General features: G+C 40.7%; 1 protein-coding gene across 15 annotated transcripts in view; it reads right to left on the bottom strand.

The window, feature by feature from the left end:
- camta1a (calmodulin binding transcription activator 1a) overlaps positions 1-19,112 on the bottom strand; it is a 268,368-nt gene that overhangs the window by 214,509 nt on the left and 34,747 nt on the right. The window contains exon 1 of one of the 15 annotated variants that reach the window (XM_053849463.1): positions 16,133-16,209. The exons of the other annotated variants lie outside the window; for them this stretch is intronic. The gene's annotated coding sequence lies outside the window, so the exon portion shown is untranslated. Of the gene's footprint in view, positions 1-16,132; positions 16,210-19,112 lie in introns of those variants that run through there. 15 annotated transcript variants of the gene reach the window in all.

Consider the following 19,112-nt stretch of genomic DNA (forward strand, 5'->3'; position numbering starts at 1 on the left):
ACAAGCCAGGTAGTGAAGACCACTGAAAGTAGAGAGAGAGTTGTGTCCCTTATAAGAGTGGATTTTTTTAAGCCCCTGGATTTGGCTAATAAAGCCAAAAATGCCCTTTGACCACAAAGTGAACCTGCCCTATTTTCAGATTAAGCCTCGTGAATCATTGGGAGTGTAAGCCCAATGCACCAGGGGTTAAACAGAAAAAAAGGTGTAGTGGAAGAACAGAACGAGGGAAAAGGGAAGCGAGGACGGGAGGTGTACCAAAGTGGAAACAGATGAGAGGTGTCAATGGAAAGCAGGATGTTGTGGCTGTGGCGGTGGCTTGCCAAGTTATTCAGTGATCCACTAAAACAGATGCATTTGATCACAGCAATATCAGGCTCGGAGCATAAATACATAATAAACAAAAATTAATATAAGCGAGCACCACGCATGTGTGACTACAGTGACTGGGGCCGAGTCATCCATATGGATGCTGCTCAGAGAACAGCCGGGTTAACGTGACGCCTTCTCACAAAGCTTTACTGAGATACAAATAATACTTTTTTTTTTTTTTTCAAAATAACTGTTGAGCGTAGGAGGAATTGAAAATGTGAAATAATAATAACAAGAAAAAATAAAGAGCAAATTGAATCAATATCTCTGGGCAACTGCTACAATGTAGAGCAAAGCACTTCATGTAATGTGCTGTACAGGCTATATACACCAGCCACTCAATACCTCATAATGAAACTGTGAGACAGAAGGAACCTCTGCAACACAAACACTGATAATTTGACAGCCAGGCAGATGTCAAAGGCCTTGTATAATACCAGAACAACTGATCGTGACTAATTCTGCTTGTTCGGAGCAGCAATGTGGCAATAAGCAAGACTACTTACATTCGAATTCTATGGCTTGCAATTAAAACTCCCATCTCTTTCCCACCAGTGCAGCAGGAAACATGGGGAAGTCAAGGATGATGAATTAGTCTAATGATTCTGCAGTAATATCGCTCAGAGACAGAGCTGGAGGAAATTGCAGTGCCCAAGCAAAAAGCCTAAAATTACCCAATAAGATACAGATGAACTTTTGCCATTGCATTCTCTGATGCCATGATTATTCAGTGAACCCTTTCGGATGGCGTCAATTGAACCGCGTCTGCCTCCTTTGGCCACCGTGCCAGCCTTTCCTCATTTCACCTTCCTCTGTCTCTTGCCCTCTTTGGTCTCCACGTTATCACAAGCATCCCGTTATATGCTTATGCATGCCACCTCCTGCCCTACTCTCCCCTGTCTTTCTCTCCGTCTCCTCTTCTCCCTGCTGATGTCTCAAATGACTACCACCAACCAAGTCGAGTCTGGGATGTTTAAAAGGTGGTGTGTATTGGAAATGGTGGACCCCTGCAGCGAACATAAAGAACAGACCACACACACACACAGGCTTCACTCAATAGGACTTCAGGGTGAAGGGCAGGCGAGTCGACCAAGCAGTTCAACGGTGAACACTAATTAGTGCACAGTTGTGACCTTGACAAACCACCCTACACCAGACACAGCTCCACCCAGGCTGAAACAAAAGCTTCTCTTGAATGATGTCCAATAATGCGGTAAGCATCCACCGTGTTCAGGAGCGTGGCATCAAAAAGCAACCAAGCTCCCTACAAATACACACTCATGTTCACATGGTTCTACAACCAATAGAATACCGGCACAGCATTGTACTGTATTGAGGTATGAACTTTCTACAGCGATAATTGAATACCAGTCAAAGCATTGAGAAGTGAAAAATAAATAAAAATAATTCCCCCGATGCCCACTGCCAGCATGTCACCTCCTCATTATGATTCACAACAGACCTTCTAAATAAAAAATAAAACTAAAAAAGAAAAAAAAACACGCATAAAATCTTGTGAGTTTCACACAGTTCCAGTCAACTTTGGTGTGGGTCTTTCAGCCGACTCGGCATGATTAACAAAGAGTGCAGCATTTTGCCAGAATAAATTAGACACTCCAGCAGCTTCCCACAATTCATAAGGAGGGAGCGAAAGAAGTGATATCTTAGTGTGTGCTGAGTCTCCAAAGGCAACAGTAATTCAGTATAAAACCAAAATATATCTATGTTTACGCCACAACAGGAGAAATTAGTGTGGGGAGCAGCAAAATGTCGCTCTCACAAAAATAGCTGCATGTAAAGTTAATGGAGTAGAATGCTTAAAAACCTTCACGGAGCACATTCAGCAACCAGAGGAGGCGAAGTATGAGATTGCCATAGGGGATACCGATTTATTCAAAAACTTAGTGTATAATTTTACATCTAATTTTGCTATCCTCTTTGATCCTTGTGTTTAAAGAATGAAGCATTGACGATGACCAAGTAAAAATGCCAATCAAAGACAATTTTATCACAATAAAAAGTCAGTGAGTCCTATAACTAAGGCAACATTCTCATTTCGAAATCAGCATAATGGCTCAGCTAATTCTAAAATCACTTTTTGTTGTGTTTTCATTTTCGGATTTGTATTGCTCCCCTTTCAACCATCGTCTGATTATCATAAAGCTACGAACAATATTTGCTTTCATTTGCCAGGAAGTTTGAAGCAAGAGTTCTTTGTGAACATTGGAGACTTACTTTTGTAAACCACATCATAATATCTGCTGTTGTACACTGATGGAACACTGAAACATCTTGCTTACTCAGAATTTAATGGGGTGACTCATATTCTCCACAATGACAGAAGACAACAAGCACAAACAGCAATCTGAGCTGGCAGGTCCAACCTCTCTTAACAGATTGCCACTTTGGCCACATCTTTCTCTATTCTCACAGTCAGACAGGCAATGAAGCCAGAAAAGATGTACCTCCTTCACCGTAACAATGGTCTTGCAATAAGCTTCAATATTTACATGCAGATATGACAGCTGACGGGATCAACGTCTAAACAGATGAACTAAAACAGATTACTATTAGTTCTCACATTGTCCTGTGATTTACCTTTCCATGGCCATTACTCCCTCGTAAAAACAAACCTTAAGAGAAGCAAAAGGACAAACAGCAGTCGATGCTATTAACCAGAAAAAAATTAATTAGTTGGCAGGCAGCGACTGACGAACAGGAGAAGAAATCCTCTCCCACAAAATCTTTTAAAGTCTAACTGTAGACTGCTATTTGTGCGCAAACCTGGGAGGGACTCCCAAAATGATATAAGCAGCAAAGAAAGCTGAACAGCGTGGTGAGGAAAACACATTTATTTTTCTCCCCGCCACAGCTCACAGAAGACGAAGACAACATTGGAATTAATAGCGTTGGAAATAGCATTAAAGAGCACTTTTTCAGCAGATAATATCATGAGTAAAAACTCCCTGAGTGTATATCGTGTCACTTAGAATGGTGTTCTATGAAGACTGGATCCTGTTACTTGGGACAAGGACTATACCATCTGAAACCTAGTTTTTCCTCAAATAGTTGTTTACTGAAAGGAAAAAAAACAGCTCAATTTTACTTTTACAGTTCTACCTTTTGATAGTTTACCATCAAAATCTCTGTGTTGAAGACAATATACACAGTAATTGAATGTTATCTAAAGTGCATGTAACAACAAAGAAATACAACAATAGTACTGGTCTATGGATGCTATTATATATTTGGGAAATAATCTATATAAAGTAGTCAGCAGTTTAAGATGCATTTTAGCCCACAAAAGATTCTTGCGTTTATGACTTTTTCATAAGGGGATTCATGTTTAATGGTGGCCTCAGGGAATGGAGAAGAATCTAAATTAAGAGTCAAGCTTGTTAGAAGGCCAGCTTGACTATTTACATGCTTGACTTGTCCCGGGTCGACCCTAGTTAACAATTCAGCACTGGTGTTTCTCTATCCTTTCACTGGGGCTCGACAGAAAATGCATCTAGAAACATGGATGTTTTTTTTGTCTTTGCCTCACTTCGCCCCCTTTTAAGCTGTCTGTTGTCCTCTCCATCTCCTCCATCTTCTCAGGGAGCCTTCTGTATCTGACCTGCAGGTCAAGGTCCCCTTGTCTCGGATGTGGAACACTAAGTATTCAGGCCAAAACTCCCTCCAAACAAGAGAACAACGTAATATATTAAAATCTTCCAAGACTGCAATGAAAATGAAGCTTTAAACTTAGTTTCACAATCACCGCCTAAATAAAACTGGCTTTAATCCAAAAATGGCAAATCATTTGAGTACAGGGCTGGAAATAAGTGTCTCGCTGTATAATCAAGGGGGATAATATTGCTGTCGTCAAAAGAGTGTCTCTGAGCTGAGAGTGGTTTCAGGAGTGTGAGGAGGCAGACATGAGGGACATGAACCATGCTGCCTATGTGCTCCACAGAATACGTTATTACTGAGGGGGACACGAAACAGTGAAGACAAAGGATTATGATGAGCATGAGATGTGTGTGTAGGTGTCGGGGTCATTCTCCAGTCACACTGTAAGTGACTGCCAGAGCGGTGGAGGCCATCTCACTCTCGTATTGGCCGTGCAGAGCATGGCGTTTTCCGGTGAGTGAAGTGTGGGAGAGGAGGGACTCAGTCCAACCAATAATGGTATGAAGAAAGGAATAAAATTTATTGTGCATATTAAAGCACAGATCTGGCCCCTGAATACAAAGAGTACAAGTAGTAAGGATGCATAGAATGTTGTGGAAAAACAAAAAAGACCGGAAGGAGCCATAAAGAGAGGAAAGCCTGAGCTCGAGCCAGCCCTCCCCCAGCTGGGAGATAAAGATGACTGATATGTGCTCCACTTCCAACCCAATCTCTTTAATGCTACAAGGAGCCAAGGATAGAAGCCAAAAGAAGAGAGGGAATTGTGCACAAGGTTCTGCAACGCTTTCTCGAGGTTTATCTCAGTTATTTAGCAGACACTGCACTATTCTCAACTCTCCTTCCTGTCTTGTTCTTGTCTGTTTACTGTGGCAGACAAACACAAACATTGGTTCCCTGGACAGATGTGACTCCCAGTAAATCTGCACAGAAACGGAATTGTTCAAATGCTGAATAATTACCATGATAATTATCTGGTTTCCACGGGGGTATAAAAATTCATAGCTGACATCTGACATTTGGTACCCTGCTGCCCTCATCTGCATAATCACAACCCAGCCTTATCCCCTTGCATATGTTTAGGAATCAAAATGATCAGTAAACCACAGCATGCGCAGCTCAGTGTTAGGTTGCTGGAAAATAATGTACCAGAGTACATGTTAGCACAAATGCAGCTGGGATTCCTCCTTCATGCTGAGGTGAAGGTATCAAATATTGTGTCAGGGGCCTTGAGGCATTAAGTGCTAGTCTACTTGACACCTTTGATGTCAAAATCCAGCAAGTATTTGCCATGAAGGGACACTTGGATGGCAGTTAACTCCCTGTAGCTGCTCGTACTTTCCGATAGGATTTGATGAAGAATCCACCATGTTGAGAGACGGCACTGGGAAATGTCTTTCAAAGCAAACCACCAGGGGAAACTGCTTCAGACAGTTATTTAGCTTTGCAGTTTTAATTCCACCTTGTTTTCCTTGACAAAAATGTGATCTACATATTTCCCCCTTTAAACTTTCTTTTCAAATATAACCAAAAACTATAAAAATTAAAAAAAAAACATCAAACCAGAAACTTTTGCTTGTAGTTTCTGTGAACAAAGTAGCATTTATCACCGTCGTACTGATTTTGTTGAGTTTGTTTGGTTTTGACATTCATAAATTCTAAGGATGACAGTGTTTTGGCAGACACCCTGACATACATCAAAAGCCTCTGTGTCAGTCTGAGGGTAGAAACCATCTCCACTATATAGCATATAACACATAGCCCCTCACATATTGACAGCTCAGTTTGGCTTCAGTCTCTGAATCATGCTGGGATGGGACAGCAGTCCAGCCTCTCATATTACCTCAAAAGCACAGCCACTGATACAAAGCTTGACTGGCAGCCAGATCCATTTCTGCAGCTTTTTTGCCACTACCACCTGAGAGGAAAGCCCTTCCACTGTGATGGCCACTTGTTCCCCTGAATGCCTATTGCCGGTTTCATGACAGAGTGGCTGAAGCAAGTGTCACCCCACGAAGGACTATCTGATGAGTGTGTTTGTGTTTCATGTATCATTCACTGCAGACACAACAGTGTCGACTTCCCCAACGGCTGCCTCTTTTGTTTCTCATTATTGAGCTAACTGGAATTAAGAGCTTTTCTATTGGGCTCTTTTTTTTTTTTGCACTTACCCTATTGAATAACCTGAGGGGGGGTTAGGGGGGATTTAACATGCTATTACCCTCTGACAGAATTCTAGAATTGGAAGTGGTGGAGGTATTTATTCAGGGTCTCCAGACAGTCAAATGGGAGGCAGAGAAAGACCTGTGCTCTGAAATGGAGCAAGTGCCTGGGGGCAGTAGCAGTGGAAGGGCCATAGCCAGAGTCCTGTCCACTGCAACCTGCCAGAAACAGCCTGAATTCCATTTATTCCTAGTGACCTTAAATAAAATGCTGGCTACCCCCATGGGCCCCATGTGAGGCCAAAACCAAATGGGCTGTGTTCCCTTCTCTTTCTACCCCACTGCTAGAGAAAATGAGCTTTATCTGTGGGGGAACTCAGGGTCATGTGACTAAACGCCCTGCGTGAGTCTCCCCACAAATTCCATTCTGCAGTTAATCGGCAAAGCTGTCGCCTTTTAATTACTGCCGTTTGGTTTCAGCACCCTCGATTGGGGCAATTTGATGAAGTTCACAAAGTTTATTGAATGTATGTAAAACTAGTTTGCCGTCACCACGAATATTTAAGTTCTGCTACATTTCAGCTGTCTGAAATAGACCTGCTGAGCAAAGTAGGCACTTGGTATTATTTCGCCAACAGGAACACAATACTGCGGCACAACTTTCTTCACTAATACATGAAGTCACGTCAAATCGGAAATTGTCAGCCCTTCATTTCTGCCAGGGAAACAAACTTGGGGAGACCTACCATCCACCCACGAGTGTGATTTGAAAAAAAAAAAGCCATTTTGGACGTCTGTACGAAACTGTAATTAAAGAAGAATTAATGACAAACAGAAAAACCAGGCCACAGTTCAGGCATATGTTTAGAATGAATTACTAATTAGAGTGGCAGCTCAACGGGCCCCAAACTGCTTGAGAAATCATGGCACGTTAGGAATATATGAAAAGGTATAAACAAACAGCAATCTGGTTGTTTAGCCCCTCCATCCCTCTTACAAGGATCCAATTATGGCAGATCCCTCGAGCCGCCAATACAATCAGGCAAGAGTGAGTCGGCGAGATGATTAACTGTGAAGGCCACGTGCACGATAGCGGCTGCAGACAGACAGCCAGCAGGCATGCTCTGACGGCGGTGGCATTGTGGCTCAGTAAACCCCAGGGTTTCAATCCCAGAGCAGGCCGTCTTAAAGTTTCCATAAGAGTGCGTAAGTAAAGCTGTCCAAGCCTTAGACACTGCATTATGTTTTTATTATTCACTGGTTAACTTGTTTTAATATTACGCCCCACAGGGAGTGACACTGCACACAATTAACACTGGTAATCCCTTTAACAAGGCTCACAGTTTGTAAGTGTGCGTTATCGTGCAAGTGAGACACTGAACAGTGACAAATAGAGTTGGACAGCACAGTTGGCAGAGTTTTGGACACAATAAACTTGAGTATTGTATTGATAAAAATCTATTCGAGAGCCAATAAAAGTTCAGCCAGCAAAGAAAAAGAGGTGTTTTTTGAAAACAGACATTCACTACTTTGAAGGCTACTTTAAAAAGTTAAAAAGACACCCGATCACTGACATTGAACCAACGCGTAGTACCAGGGAAGATTTAGAACTTTCTCAGTATAAACAATGCACTGAATATCTCACGACATTTGATGTTGAAGTAAATACATTCTTACTCTAAATACTATTTATCGACTGATGTGAAATGAATCTGCTGAATTTTGTCAGCTATAAGATCAAGCATCATCCTCAAAATCTGAGCATATGTATGAAAGTTGCGAGCAGCAGATGCCAGCCTTTTGTTTTAAATGAACATTCTAACGGTGAAAACAACTTGAAACTGTATTCTGTATTTAAGCTGCTGTAGCACGAATGTTAAGTTTAAGATGCGTCATGATGATGATTTATTTAGCTTCTAACTGTTAAAGAACTGAGGTGTGACACCAAGTGAATCTCATATTCACAATCAGCTTACATCAAAACACACAACCACACAGTGGTAAGAATGCAACAAAGCTTCACTGACTTAGAGAGAGACATAGTTGAGAAACTTTGTCTTGAAAGGATAAAAAAATCTCTACTTGGATGCGCAAATAAAAGACGAGCGACACTATAGAAAAAACAGCTGAGACACATGACTAGCAAGACAAAACATTCACACAATCTAGCACTTCTTATTCATTCATTCAGAGCAGCTAAAACAAAATCAAATTAGTTATTAGGGAAACACTGTTGTTACCTCCCCACTGGCGAGTGTTTACACCAGTTTTGCAAACTCAAGAAGGATCAGTCAGATCATCACTAGTCATCCAGCGCTAACAAGAAAAACACCTACAGACACACTGCAGGAGAGGAGCAGCATGACACAGTGAGTCCAGAACGCACATGCACACAAACGCACACATGCAAACAGGTCACACTGCAGGTGGGAGCAGCAGCAAAACCAAACCGTAATTCCACCATCTGAGCAGCACAGCATAAGATCAATGTTGGTGTTTCATTCATCTTGCGCCAGAAGGAGCTGGTGTGAGGATGAACCTCGAAATGCACTTCAGGTAAAGACAGTGATTAATTGCAGTGCTTAATCCAGCAGGAAGCAACTCAACCTCCAGCTATGTTCAGCTGTTCTGAATCATACCAGGCGTGGCCGCCCCAGTCAATTTTGCTGTGGGTATGGTTTGATCTGATAAAAGTGACACTGACCACACAAGTAAGTGCTCTTCCTCCACAGGCTTAATAACAAGGCTTAGAGCAGCAACTCATTTCATTCTCATATCCGGACCTCACAGTCCTCTGCTTTCAGATCCATTGCTAACCTCAGTTGAGCAACTGGGGAGGGGGGTCGGAGTGGTACTAAAGCATATGCAAAATTTCAAACAAACACTGCCTCCATGGGAGCAGCCCGATCTGTCAGGGGCTTGGTCTTCCATAGCCCCTGTGGGGAAAGCGATGGCTTCCTGTTTGCAAGCCTTTCTTTAGTGAAAATGCTTAAAACGGGCCAAACGAGTGCAGTGCTTATCCAGCAAAATTGCTGCTAGATGGAGCAGAAAGTGCACAAATTTTCTATGACACCCCAGTAATGAGGTTTTATATTGACCTGAGCACAGTGAGGGGAAGGGCTCTCTGCTCCTCTTCTCCCAAACTCGCTCTGTTCTCTCAACTGTCGATGTGGTGCACCGGTTCGGAAAACAAACAAACAAAAAGCTTCCTCTTAACGGGACTCAAAACACAAAAAGCGGGAGGGATTTTGTTCCTTATGCCTTAATCTTAAAAGGAAAAAATACTTTGGAAGTATTTCTTTTTCCAGCTGTGATGTGACATTCATGAATTGAATTCTTCCAAGCATGTACAAAGCAGGACTATAACAAGTCATCTAAATTATTATTCATATTATTATTAATAATGCCAATGGCCTGCAAATCTGCAATTTGGGATGATACTTAAAACAAAATCCAGGGTTTATATTCAAGAACACTTCTATGACAGTGATAAAGCTATGCTGTTATTCTAATTGAGTCCCAGATGTACAACTTTGAGTTTACAGTTGGAGATTATCAGTATGTCCATATTATATCTGAAATATAAATATAATACAAATCAGGCATATATTATTGTTTGCAATAATCGTGATCTGGCAGTCCTTGAAAACACTTAATCTGAATTTAATGCAGTTAGATCACCAGAAAAATTATTAGCATAATATTTTTTTCCTTCTGCATATTGTTATATTGCCGAAATTAAAAATAAATCAAAACATTTAAGAGTTGCTTTTGAAGATATTTAGATGATGATGACAGTAAAAGAATCAGGTTTGACCTGATACAATTTTGGAAATACACATGACTACTTTCAGTTTGATCTGACTAACCCTGTGGTCATTTCTCTCCGTGAATTCCATGTGCCCGGGGCAGTGGCCCATGATGCATGGCTCTATATCCTGGAGCAGGAGCGAGGAAAGGTCAGCGCTGGGTGTAGAGATGAGGGGACGCTGGCTGGAACAGTTACAATTGTCATCCAAAGGGATGCATAGTACCATCATGCAGCTACAGTGACATGTAACGGAAAGACGGAGGCAAGGCAGAAAGGCAGAGAAAAAAGATCCTTCATGTGAGTTAAAAATAAGGCTGAATGTTGTGTGCAGGCAGCACTCAGCACACGCCTGACACTCTCATTAGCTGTATTTTTGCGCGTCCAGAAGGACCTCTATTTCAGGCAAATACAACACCGCAGCAAACTCTGGAGTCTTGTGATAAATTTAAATGTATACCATTACGGGATTTGTATTAAAAGAAAAAATATTTTCACATTAAAAAATAAACATGAAGCTATGCGCTTCCCCGTTTCACCCAGAGCAATTCACTGTCACATCAGTCTGAACTTCAAAGATTCACACTTTGCTTTCTGACAAACATAATCCTTAAAGGCCACTCACAAAGCATTAAGAGTGTTTTCTTTTTGGCAGACATCAAAATATGACCTTTAAATGATTCTTGTTATCGGGGAAGCTGAACAAGAAAATCAATGGGATGCAGCAGGAGAGGAGGGATTAATGCAGGGCAAATTGATCATTCCATTTCATTTCATCTTGATTTGATGTGCCTGACGCACACGTACATCTGGCTGCTTTTAACAGTTCAGAGAAAAACCAAACAACAAGCTCAGTTACAAAACAGCAAAGTGCATCCTTACTGACAGTTAACCTTAATAATTGGCAGTTCTTTTTCTTCTCACTCTCCTTGTAGCTGCGTGTCCACTGAAGCCATACTGTCTATTTCACACACTTAGCGGGTCCATCAAATGGCAAAAAACAAACACATTAATCTTCGCAACACATTGATAGATCACTAATTATTGTACCTCACTGTTGATGTCACACATTGTTGAGGTGGCATAATGAAAGCACTTTGGCGGAACTTCACTAAACAAAGTGCTCAATTACAAAGCACTGTCAGGAAGAGCAGGCTGAGAGTCAAAAAGATAAAAGACTAATATTTTGTTTTAAGCATCGTTCAGCCAACAATAAAAGGAATAAGTGCCAAAGAGGAACCGCGCTGTTTTCATGTGGAGATTGGGAGAGTATTACCACTGAAATGCCAGAGCTCGACTGATAACCGAGATAACAAAGATAACAAATCTGGGAAATGAAAAATGGCACTTCTCTTCCACAAGAAGATACATCAGTGTTTATTAAATCAATGCCAGACAGAGGATTCTGAGGGTAAAATAATGAACCCCTTATAAATGATCTTTGCTTCGCTGGGCCTTACCTGATCAGGGTGTTCAGGGACCACCAATGCGAGGCATATTAGGAGAGGTCTATTAATCCTGGTGCTTCTCAGAGCTGACTATAAAACGGGCGAGTCCTCTGTGGCTTACTAGGCACATCCTTTTTAATTTTGCAACATAAAAAAAGTCGACCACGGCGCTTTCATTGATTGGCTGTGAAAGTTTGGGGTGTCTGTGTATTTTTGCAGTAACAGCATGGATATTTCATTATGGTGCTCTGGGACACGCATTAGGCAGCTCTGCTACCTTTCGGATGGCATCCATGGCAACTGGGGAGGACACTCTCCCAGCAGAAATGTGCTTTTAATTGAGTGGCATCTAATCAGGCACTGAAATACAGCCGGAGAGTTAGCCAAACAGGTCACCGAGGGACAAGGACGGCCCCTCCGTCTTTTCTGTTACAGCACATTTGAAAGATGTGGCGAAAGTGGCAAAAAGTCATTTGGTAGAGTCGTTCATCGACTTCCACAGCGACATGAAATGCTTCAAGTCTATGCAACATCTTCCGCACTAAAGCACAACACTCGCAACACTTACAATTACAGTATAGTCAACAAAAAACACTCAACCTTTAAAACATTTGCAGAAGCAGCGAGTAACTCAAACAGACAAATATAGATGGCATATGGTATCACAGGAAGGTCAGTGAGCAAACGCGACAATCACGAGGTCAAACAACACCACGGTGCCACAGAGTGATATCAAAGCCAAGATAATAACAGAGCAAGACATAGAATTATTTTGTCTGAAAGCGATCTCATAAATTAGCTATAATACTGAGAATGCCAGACAAAGAGAGAAATTTGATTCCTTTATCCAAATAATAACATTTGACAATAAGTCATGAAAGCAATTATGATTAAAAAGATGACCCAAATGGAAAACAATAAAAAATATAATTCTTAAGTTACAAAATGACATTGTAGATTCACTGCAGTCTGAGTCTGGGAATCTGTACAGGAAAAAGGGTGAAAGTCGATTATTTTCCCCAATTCAATCGAAACTACTGTGTCAATGATAAGTCATTTAATCAAAGCTAAAATAAAAGTATCAGACGAGCATTGTTGTTGTGGGCTTTCACAAACGTGCATGGATTCTCTGGAAGATCCTTATGTGACTATGTGATTGAATATGATCAGCTCCTCTTAAGACTACGCCAGCTCAGGGAGGAGGAACGCCTTTGATGTGCAGAAATTACCACAGCTGAGAGCTTCCACAAGCCTGGTCTTAACACACATTAAACAGGCTCGAAAGGATGATTTTTTTTTTCAGCGTCATCTGTTTTTTTCTACTTCATCTTGTCACACGGTTTACCAGGATTGGCTGTTTGCTATTTCCTTGCTCTAAAATAGATTGTAGCTTCAACCGAAATAGAATTGAGTCCTTATTATCAGGAACTGAATCAGAAGGGCAACATCAACTCTCTGTTCCAAAAATCACTGGCACTGACAGCGCTATGTAGTGACATACATAGATAGCAGAGGAAAAGGCAGAGTCTCAGTAAATCTTTTGCCTTCGCTTTGGGGAATCATTGGAATTCATGATCTTTTTTTTCAGTATGCTAACAATAATCTTCTGCCCGCTCTGTCACGCACATCACTGGGCATGGCAAACACTTGTCTTTACTGAGTCACACGTGGCGGCAGATTCTCAAGACCCTGCAAATTTCAGTGCCTCCTTGAATGCCCTTCTTGAGTCACTGATTTTAATGCAGCTGCATGATATAAGATGTAGCCATAATAAGAAAGCATTGAATAAACTGAGGTTTATGATTTCGTACTGCACTCAGGTAGTGTAAATTGCACTTGTCATCATAATGATAATCGACATTTTCATCAAGTTATCTGGAACTGGAACAAACAAGTCATCAGGTGTGCCATTGTTATTGTAACAATCGTGATGACGTGACATCTTTTATGTGACAATGAATATGACACCTCCAGTGAGGGTCTTTTGTAAATTGCAACTCCAGCATAATTTTGGCTCTCAATGTTTGTTTTTAAACTTTATGACCTTGTGCTTTTGAGTGACCCGACTACCTTAACCTCAGCTTCCTATGTAATAAAGTTGGATGGATGATTATCAAGATGGTGTGAATTCAAAACACAAGCACAGTGCTAAAATGAATAATAACCAGTTGTGTTTGGTCAATTTTTCCTGCATAAACAAATGTATCCGTACTTTGTTCTGCTATCAAAAAAGTGTCCATGTTGCTTTTGTTAACCACAGGATAACAAATGTTTCTGCTGTATAAATAAAATGCAACCCAAGTAAAACTTGCCTGCTTATGTATTCCACCATGAGCAGAAATGCAAAGGAAGCTCTTAATTGGAAGCACCTTATGCAGCACGGAGCAGAGGCCTTCCTTCAAGACTTAAAATATAATCATCTGTCTGTGATACCGTTCACAGCTGTGAACTTGTGTTTCAAGTATGGTTCTTTGCTCATTATTACAAGATGGTGGTTTGTTCTGCCTAAATGTTTTCAGATTTAACATATGCTCTCCTTATTGATGTCATATGCTTTATGCATTTTTTTATGTTTTACGAATCATGCTTGAGCTTGATCAAATTCTACACTTTCTTAAAGCAGCCAAGCATCCTTTGGGCACAATAAAGTTGAAACCAAAGTTTCCAAACATTAGGACAGCAGATGGAGCTGATGTAATGAGGAGGCAGCACGCCACTTAAAAGAAGAGGAAAATATGTTGCATGGAAGGCAAATAAAGATATAAACACACATTTCAAGTCACAAATCAACTGCTGGCATTTTAAGAGTCATTTGTCAAGGTGGTTTGTTTCAAACATGACAGACATTCAATGCAGGTAGTTGTAAAGCAACAATATGGGTTTGTAAATGTCCGCGACAAACACCATTGTCTGAATTGAAACCAATTCTTCATTACCATTAGGACACTGATTGTGATTCAAATATCCCTATCAAAGACGAAGACGATGAATCTCATAACAATATCAAAACATTTCATCAGTCTTACCTCCAGCACAGTGCTTTGATGGTGTCAAGGAGGACGACAGCCAATTAAAGGAAAATCAGTCGAACAACTAGAGGTCAGATATCAAGTCGTCATCAGTCACTCTTAATTTCCGCTTCTTATGCTGCTCCAAATTGGAGGCTGATAAGTGTGAAAACAGCCTGTTTGTTGTATTATTTAGCAGGTAATGCGCGACAGAAATAAAAAAGTGGCTTCACTATCAAAACAGCCAGCTTATTCTCTGTGTCCTGTGATAAGCCAAACTGCCCTCAGAGCTTTAAATGCCTTAAATAAATAAGGGCAGAAGAGCAACTCCCCATAATAACACATTTTTACAGTACGACTCAGGGTGCCTCGCTTTATGCTGGTTATCAGGATTGCAAAAGATGATAGGAATGGCATGCGTCTGGTGGGACAAGGTAGTGGCCGTTATACTGTTTCTGTGCACGTCCTCTTCTGTTAGTCATTACTGTGTGCAGACAAGGGGTGATGTTTACTCTGCTGAGACAAGCAAGTCTACTGCTCTGGGCTGCAACCTTGTGACTCCCTTCTCCCTTTGGCTGCCAGTTCTTCTAATGTCTAGCCTCAGCCCTGCCACTCCTCTCCTCTGGCTTACTGGGAGGCTTCTGCTTGCAAGCCCACTTTCCACTTTGATTGATATATTTTTTGGCAAACTACTATCTGCCTAGTTTATGTTTTTGTTTTAAAAGCACAGAAGCCTCACCACTGAAAATCAATGCTCTTGACAGACAGGCCGTACTGTGAGTAAAGTGACATGTGTAGTAAACAGATCGCATACAAGCCAATGTTTCCTGTGTGCCCCAGCTTACCTTGCACTTCATCAATTCATAAAATGTCCAGTATTACACCTTCATCCTGCGCCCTTCAGAATAACACACCCTCAAGGCAGGTTGACTCTTATTAAAAAAAGGTGCATAGCAAATCTCTCATCCACATCAATTGGCAAACAGAAATCGCTGGAAAAAGTAAAGAATTAAAGAGTGATCGATAGAGCAAGGATGCAAAGGTGTTATGCTTGAATTCTGCGTCAAACATTCGTGAATGTGGCACCTTAACAAGGAAGCTAAACCTAATGGAGGTTATTGCCCAACATATCAAGTGTTAATAAAGATAAATAATCAATTCACAACCATAAATTCATGTGGCACTATCGAGCAGATGACTGAAAAATAAGCTATATTACCACCACCATTTTCTCACCTTGGTAAATTAATTTATCTACAATACACACATTGTTCTAATTATTTTTTTTTTTTGAGCGGCTTTATATAAAAAGTGGAATGGAAAACGGTTTTCATTGATGGACACATACCGTATGAAATCTGGTGGTTAAGTTTCAAAGAGGGAAAGCAGTTCTTGGTAACTGAGAAGTAATAAGGACATGGAAGGAATCATTGCCAAATAATAAAGTAATGGAAAGGTATTAATGAAGATTAAAAAATATATATAATTGATGCATGAATAAGTGAAGCCAGGAGAGAGAAATGAAAGAAAAAGGCAGACAGCCAAATGTGAACAATCATAACATCATAAAAACAATGCTCTATGAGGTCATGAAAAAATATTTTTCAGGATGAGAAAAGGAACAAATTAAACATAATGCAGCAAATAATAGAATGAAATGATTACCAAGCTTATGCAGGAGGTCAGGGGTCAGAGCTCAAGTTCAATATTAACATGGAAACCACTATGGCGCCTGCATGGATGTCTCTGGAAGAAATAAACAAGGGGTTGATGTAAGTACACTTTACAGTAAGTGCTGTTTAAGTCCTACTTGACAATATGTAGCACTCAAATATTAATGTGACACAATGCTGTAGTAAGCGCAGCTTCCAAGCGGCACACCAACCAGGAAAGCTCTGTTGCATTAAGCAGATGCAATTTCTGGAATCCCAGATATGTGTATTCTGGCCTGTTAGAACAATGGAAAAAATTGAAAAAATCAGCGTGAAATGATAAATCAAGTGTTTGCTCATTTAAGACCCTCTAAAAATGCTACATAGACAAACAGGACACTGAGAGGCGACTCGCATATCACTCATGCTTTTTGTTTGATGCTTTTACACACACAAAGAAACAGTTGGCACTAAGAGAGGGTGAGTAAGAATTCCGCACATCCAAAAAGGGAAGAACTTGATAGTAGCTGCGAAAACAGTCTTTGAGGCTCCAGCGCGGCAGACACATCTAAGGCATTACTCTCTGCCAAATAAAGAAAAACTACACAAATGGCTGTGCAGGCAAAGCAGAGAGCGCTCATATATTACAGTTGGCACATTTTGTTATGCAAAAGTGCATCACATTTATTCATTTCAAACTGTTTTTGCATAAAAAACAATTTAAAGTATTCTTTTCAGAACTTTGAAGCGTTTTATGGTTTACTACAATATCCAGATGTGAGGAGTCACTGTGTGGTTTCTCTGCTTATTTCATTGTTTTTATATGATTCATTCAAAGCCTGCAATTGCAACACTCATGACCGTCAGACCATTGGCAATACATCTAGTTCAAAGCCATGACTTGAGGATAATAAAACATCACAAAGTAATTTATGGAAGGGGGGTAAGTGTTGTGCTCCATTATCAGTATCCTAGACAGGTCACCAGTCCATCGTCAGGCACATCAGAGAGAAAACAAACTCACACACACCAGCAAACAATGAAGAGTCATCAGTGAGCCTCTCTGTGCCCTTGGACAGTGGGAGGAAACCGGAGTGCACAAAGCGACAGGTACAGAACCCAAAGCTGCCACATGCTGGGTTCCAGGCATGATTATTATTATTTAGTGTAATTTTTTTGTGTTGTGCTAGGGAACAAGTCTTTAAAGAAACACATTGTTCCACAAGACCTTAAATTGTAGATGACTTTTCTCTGTTGGATTTAAACCAATGAATAAAACGGAAGCACTTTAATAGAGCATGAATGTAATGTAATAGCAGGCACATCAAATTACAAATGGTAGAAAAGAATATGTTGGCTTCAACTGAAATGAAAACAAGTATGAGCTCTAATAGATGTCAGACAATAGACACGCAGCACACTGCAAGTGCCTCAAAGCAAATCAGCAAAGAGGAAAGGAAGGCCTTTGTCTGAAGCATTGTTTAAATGCCTTTTCCAAACACACAAATCTATTTCCAGATACTAGCGTAGCACAATGAATTATGAAAAGAAGCCCAAGGGATGGGAAGGCACTTGGGAAGGTGTCTGCATCTGTGTGTGATTAGTTCCACCACCAAAGACAAAGTAGGCGAAGTAACGTAATGTCATCATAATCGATGTGTCACAAAAGCCATGCAAACCTTCCACCAGAAAACAACAATAGCAGCCTGGATGCCGACAGAGCCTTGCGCAAAGCCAACGTCCTGCCAATATTCTCCACCCATCATTAATTGTCTGATGATTGTGGAGGTGAAAACAACAGGTTGAAGCAGACGAGGGGTTCTCACAGGTACTCGCTGCTAATTGCCACCAACTAAAAAAGCCTCACTTTCTTCAGAAAACAATCTATATTAATTCTTTTTATTCTTCCCAGCAGAGAGCACACTGGAATCGGGTGCAGACCCATGATAAATGCTCGTGCTATAATTACAGCTAATTGCACAAATAATTACCAAGTACTTTTGTCACGTATGCTCACAAAATGGTAAAAGTAATCTATGTGGCAGTGAAATTGAATCCATTCTATCATTCTGACTCTCCTCAAATCATTCAGTACCTGCCATTTCTATCCAGTTGATGGACCTAAAAAGCACATACATTTGCAGACTTTGCAAAAGTAAGGATACAAGTTATAGAAGGAGAATGACTGGAAAGAGTCATGGATGTTTCTCAATGCAGACATCCTCCTTGAACCCGATGTCTCCCGACAAAACATCTGAAATGCTTCAAAGCCCACGGATTTACGCTTTAGAACACGTCTTTTGATTATATCCACTTCTTAGGATTTCAAAGAATGAGAAAAAGGAACAAACAATGCACCAACTGTAAATCGAGATAGCCTTTTGGTGAGAGTCTTTGGGCCTAATCCCTTTCATTTCAGGTTAGTAAAATATTAGAGCTCTCTCACCGCTCTGATGGTCAAAGCACATTTCAAAGGAGATGGTGTGGCTCTCTCGCTGGAGAAAGGGGAGGAATATATAGGGCTGTTGGGAGCCCCAGTGATCCCTCATCTATTACAGACGAACCAGTCATCAAAGACAAATTACAGTACACTTCACTGGGGTATGCTAATTCCAAATTAGATGCAAGTCATCAAAAGGCAGAATTGCAACATTTTCCATCTACAAATTGAAACTGTCTGCATTCCAAACAGGTCCAGTTGGCAATATATGATTAAAAAGGAAAAACATGAGGCCCACAGTGCGAGTACATGATTTCTATTCAGTGCTGATGGTGCCGCTAATGTTGAGGATGAAAGCAAAGGAAGTTAAATCAAAGCCAGTCGGCCCATTAACAGTGAAGGAGGTATCGTCAAAAATCAATGGAGATACACATCTGACATCGGACTGTTTGAAAGTGTGTTTTGGAATTTGCAAGTAATTTGTTTTCCCCATTTCAGGTTTAATATGAGATAACAGCAGCTCCTGCAGTAGAAACTAATAAGCAGTTTATTG

This window comes from Synchiropus splendidus, chromosome 18 (genome assembly GCF_027744825.2).
Source record: "Synchiropus splendidus isolate RoL2022-P1 chromosome 18, RoL_Sspl_1.0, whole genome shotgun sequence".
NCBI lineage: Eukaryota > Metazoa > Chordata > Actinopteri > Syngnathiformes > Callionymidae > Synchiropus > Synchiropus splendidus.